We start from the raw sequence: 5,919 nt of genomic DNA, 5'->3' as shown, positions 1-5,919 counted from the left end.
TGACCCTATATAAGATTTCCAAGGAGCAGCTGGTGAGCTTGAACCACCGACATTGTGGTTAAAAGTGACTTTGCAGTCCAGCACATTAACCCACAGCACCACACCAGGACTCTCTCTCTCTTTTATATATATATAGTTATTAGGTGCCGTGGAGTCTCTTGTAACTCATAGGGACCTTTATGTATAGCAGAAGGAAACTCTGCCCAGCCCTGTGCCACCTCATAATTGCTGTTATATTTTAGCCCATCGTTGCTGCCACTGTAATATAAAAGGAATACACAAAGTAATTGTACCAACAAAAAAGGCCCATGTTTAACCATTTCAAGATTAAGAATCAATTATGATGTAAGAATAAATGTAAGCCACACAGAAGACACTGGCAATAAACAAGCTTCCAGGAATTGACAAAATGCAAATTTAAATGTTTCAACCAACTTCTCTATGTCAAGAAATTTGAAAGACAGTTACATAACCAACCAAGTGGAAGAGATCCATGTTTGTGCTCATTCCAAAGAAAGGTGACCCAATGTAATGTAAAAGTCACCAAAAATATCACTAACATTTAAATGCAAATAAAATTTTGCTGAAGAAATTTCAAAAACAGTTGCAGCAATACAATGAAAGGGAGCTGCAAGAAATTCTAGCCAGATTCAGGAATGGAGAGAAACTAAGGATATGATTGCTGACATCAGATGATCTTCACTGAGAGCAGAGAATATAAGATAGAAATTTAGTTGAGCTATATTGACTCTAAAATAGCATTCAGTTATGGATAAGATGGCTGAGACTGGGTATACCAGAATATTGAATTGTGCTTATGAGGGACTTGGACCTAGACCAAGAGGCAGTTATTAGAAGAGAACAACGAAATACTGAAAGTTTTAAAATCAAGCAGCATGCGTGCTACTGTTGTAGTCTTTCACATTTATTCAAACTGTATGCTGAGGAAATAATCTGAGCAGCTGTGTTATGTGAAGAAGATTGTGGCATCAGGATTGGAGGAAGACTTTTTAAAATTATACGGTATTCAGGTAGCACAACCTTGCTTGCTGACAGTGAAGAGCACTTGCTGTACTTACCATTGCAGATACGTTGGATTGCATCTCAATATAAAGAAAACAAAACTCCTTACAAAACTGAACCAGAAAATAACATCATGTTAAACACAGAAAGCATTGAAGTTGTCAAAGACTTCATATTATTTGGATCCACAATCAACACTCATTGAGGCTGCAGTCAAGAAATCCAAAGATGTATTGCATTAGGCAAACCTGCTGCAAAAGACCTCACTAAAGTGCTAAAAAGCAAAGATGCCAGTTGAGTGCTAAGGTGCACCTGATCACAGCCATGGTATTTTTAAATGCCTCATAGACATGTGTAAGTTGGCCAATAAATAAGGAAGACATGGGAAATATTGATGCATTTGAATGATAGTGTTGGCAAAGAATATTGAAAGTATCTTTGACTACCAAAAGAACAAGGAAATTTGTCTTAGAAGAAGTAGATCCAGGTAGGTTATTAGAAGCAAGGATGGAGAGGCTTCATCTTTTGTACTTTGAAAACATTGTTAGAAGGAACCAGTAACTGGAGAATGACATCATGCTTGGCAAAGTGGAGGGTCAATGAAAGAAGGGAAGACCCTCAGTGAGATGGTTTGACATAGTGGCAACAACAAAGGGCTCAAACATTGCATCTATGGTGAGACTGGCACAGGACTGACCAGTGTGCTTTGTTCTGTTGTATGTGGGGTTGTCATGAGTCTGAACTGACTCAATAGCACCTAACAATATATATTGTTAACAATAAATACATCAACTCTTCTATGATCTTCCTTAATCATTGTCAACCTTTCTATATTCATATGTTGTTGTTGTTGTTAAGTATCATGGAGTCAGTTCTGACTCATAGTGACCATACGCAGGGTTTCCAAGGCTGTAAATCTTTACGGGAGCAGATCGCCTCATCTTTCTGCCATGCAAGAGTCACTTGAAAATGTCATGAGTTGGGACAGGCCTGCTGTAGTCTTCAAGGAGTTCGGGTAACGTAGTGGTTACGAATCGGGCTGCGAACCTCAAGGTCAGCAGTTCGAAACTACTAGCTGTTCCGAGGGAGAAAGATGAGGCTTTCTGCTCCCGTAAACATTTACAGCCTCAGAAACCCTGTACAGGGTTGCTATAAGTCAGAAATGACTCCATGGCACATAGCGACAACAACAACAACTATAATCCTCAAAATGATATCTTTGAAAATGTTCGGTGCAGCAGATTTGTCTAATGTATGACATTTAATTCTGACTGCTGCTTCTATGAATCCAAACAAATGAAGTTTCTGACAACTTCAATCTTTTCTCCATTTAACCTGATGCTATTTATTGGTCTGGTTGTTAGGGTCTTAGTTTTCTTTATAGTAACATACAAACCATAATGAAGATTGTAGTCTTTGATCTTCATCTGTACATAATTTAACTCTTCTTTGTTTACAGCAAATGAGGTTGCATTGTCTGCATATGACATGCTGTTAATGAGTCTTTCTCCAGTCCTGATGCCATGTACTTCTTCACATAACTCAGCTTTTCGGATTATTTGCCCAGGAAACAGATTGAATAAATATGGTGAAAGGATACAACCCTGGCTCACAGCTTTCCTGATTTTTAACCATTCAGTGTCCCCTTGTTCTGTTCCAACAACTGCCTCTTGGTCTATGTACAGGTTCTTCAGGAGCACAAAGAAGTGTCCTATAATATCCATTCATCACAATTTTATCCAGAGTTTGTCATAGTCCACACAGTTGTAAGCCTTTGCATAAGGCACAAGTAAACACGTTTCTGATATTTTCGGTTTTAAACCAAGACCCATTTGATGTAAGCAATCATATCCCTTGTTCCATGTTCTCTCCTGAATCCAGCTTGACTTTCTGGTAGTTCCCTGAAAAAATACTATTGTAATCATTTTTAAATTCTCTTAAGCAAATATTTACTTGTATATAATAAGATAAAGAAATATGCACAGACCTGGAGTTAGGAAACCAAAAGTGAAGAACACACTCAACAATTCTCAAGGTGCAAGAAATGAAGGAAAAATTCAAGTCTTGATTTCCAATATTGAGGGATTCTATGGGAAAAATATTAACTGATGCAGAAAGCATCAAAAGACAATGGAAGTTCAATGATTCCATTGGTTCCCCTCTCTTTGGAATGGGCACCTCTCTTTCAATCAATTGACCAGGTAGCTGTCTTCCAAATTTCTTGGCATAGATGAGAGAGTACCTCCAGGGCTATATTAGCCTGTAAGATTTCAATTTGTATTCCATCAATTCCTGGAGTCTTGTTTTTCATTAGCACATCTTGGACTTCTTCTTTCAATACATTTGGATTTTAATCATAAGCTAACTCTTGAAAGGAGTCCAGGTGTGGCTCTGTAGGTTAATGACTAGACTGTAAGGTCAGAGGTTCAACCTCGCCAGCTGCTTCTCAGAAACCCTATACAGGGTCACTATGGGTCGGAATTGACTAGATGATACTTACCAACAACAACTTTACAAATACTACATTTACTTAAAACAACAACAACAACAACAACAAAAAAAAAACAACCCAGGACTCCATATACATGGCAGTGCTGTGACTCCATAAGATAAGCACTAGATGGTAAACCACAAAGTTGACAGTTCAAGCCCACTAGCAACTCTGTTAGAGAAAGAGAAGGTTTTCCACTCCCCAGAAGATTTAAAAGCCTCAGAAACCCTATACACAGTTGCTATGAGTCAAACAACTCCGTAGCACATAACATCATCATATGTATGTATGTTGGACTCTCTCTTTATACCCACTTGAAGGCAGTTAAAAGCAACAAAAATAACAATGTAAGAAACAGTCCATCAAACTTCATGAAATATCTCAATGAAGTTTTATTGTAATTCAATTTACTTTATGAAACAATTTAGAAGAATTCTGATTTTCTTGCCATTATGTGCTTCAATATAATTATCATATATTTCTATGGACTCGATATTATATCCTCTGAGTCATTTAAATTTTATGTCTCTCTATACAAAAACTTTGCACAATATTTATAGGTTTATAGTTGAATATATCATACTTTGGGTTAACATTCATTTTAAATGGAATCATTTTCTTTTTTTTTTTTTTCTTTATAGAAGAGCTTTCGAGTTTCTATATGTTGTACTTATATAAAGTAATTTTTTTTTTTCAAGTCTCATAAAGGTTTCTATCAGTCTGCCATTTATTCACTTGGGCTTTCAAGTTAGAAAAATACATACATAAATAAAGTAGATTAATAAATAAAATGTTTATCTATCTTCATAAATACTGCATTTACTTTTTGTCAAATAACCTACACAATTTTAAAATGTTCTACTTTCTCAAGTTTAGTAAGCAATTTAATTCTAAATAGATATTGAATTTTTAAATTGTGTTCACACATTAAAACAGACAAATGATTTCATTCATTAATAAAACTAATCACTGCTAGATTTATATATATAAATATAAACATATATATATATATATTCTTGCACTTCTGGTATCAGCTCCATCAACCCGTATATAAATAATTTCATTTAAAAAGTTATTTGCTAGATTTCTAAAATAACTAGGATAGTGTTTGATATGCTTTATTTATTGAAAAAAAAATCTTTTAAAGATATGATTTAGCTTATCTTGGTATGCAGAATTTCCTGGAAAGGAAACTTAACTTGGAAATTGTTAAGGCAGTTACTTTTTTAATGTGATTTCAAATAATTCTGCTTTTGTTGACATTGACATATTCGTGAAATGAGACTAATTTATATTGACTTTTATATTAATTATGTTCTCAAATAATTTCTATTTCAGTAACTTAAAATAATTGTGTAAGTTTTCTCATTGTGTGTTATTGTGACTTTTTGTTATTGTTGGTAAGTGCCATCACATAGATTCTGATTCACAGTGACCTTGTATAGGGTTTCCAAAAATCCATAGAGTGGCTGGTGGGTTTGAACTGCCAAGCTTGTGGCTAGAATCACTTTTAAGTCTATATTCAATGCTAACTTTTAATTTCTAATGTATATGCCTTTTTTGTTGGGTTAATGCGCTAGACTGGAAGGTCAGTCTGGACCGCAAGCTCCTCAGACACCCTATTCAGGGTGTCTGAGTCGGAACTGACTCTGCGGCACTTAACAACTTTTCAAACACTACAGTTTCTCTTTTAAAAATAATAATAGCCTTTCCTGTTTTGTTTTGTTATGTCACTAGATTATCTTTTTTATTAATTCTATTCTTATTACTGAATTCTCAGTTCTTAATTTGAGTCCTGGTGTGATATCCTGTGAGTAGCACTCATCTTCAAGGTCAGTGCGAACTGTAATGTGGGTGGTTCAAACCTACCAGCTGATCTCAGAAACTCTATACAGGGTAGCTATGAGTCAGAACGCACATGCAACACTTAAAAACAACATGTATATATACATATATATATGTTCAGATTCATATTTGTCAAACTTTGTTTTGATATGTCTATATTTGATTACATTTACAATGTATCACATGGCTATTATTTTTAAACTTAGATCATGCCGGGGATCCTGAGTCGGAGTCCCACCTCAACAAAGGATCACCTCGGCAAACGCGAGGTTTAACGGAAGTGAGATGTCTAGTAGGCGAAAGAAAAGAGACAGAAAGACAGAGATTGATGCAAGCTGACAGGCAAGCTAGCACACCTAGCTAGCAGAGCCCCAGTCTTTTATTGTCAGAAGAAGGAAATTGACACAAAAGAAAATAATGACAAAAATGTTGATTATTCACTCAGGACAGGATACGAGATCATTCATGTGATACAGAACATAATGATTCACAAATTTGTCCTTAACATATTTTTAAGTACATCATGATATACCTAATAACCTAAAATTCTTATTTCTGTA

This window comes from Chrysochloris asiatica, unplaced genomic scaffold, assembly GCF_000296735.1.
Source record: "Chrysochloris asiatica unplaced genomic scaffold, ChrAsi1.0 scaffold00063, whole genome shotgun sequence".
NCBI classification, from domain to species: domain Eukaryota; kingdom Metazoa; phylum Chordata; class Mammalia; order Afrosoricida; family Chrysochloridae; genus Chrysochloris; species Chrysochloris asiatica.
The sequence above is the reverse complement of the archived record's forward strand: the minus strand, read 5'-3'. Positions refer to the sequence as shown.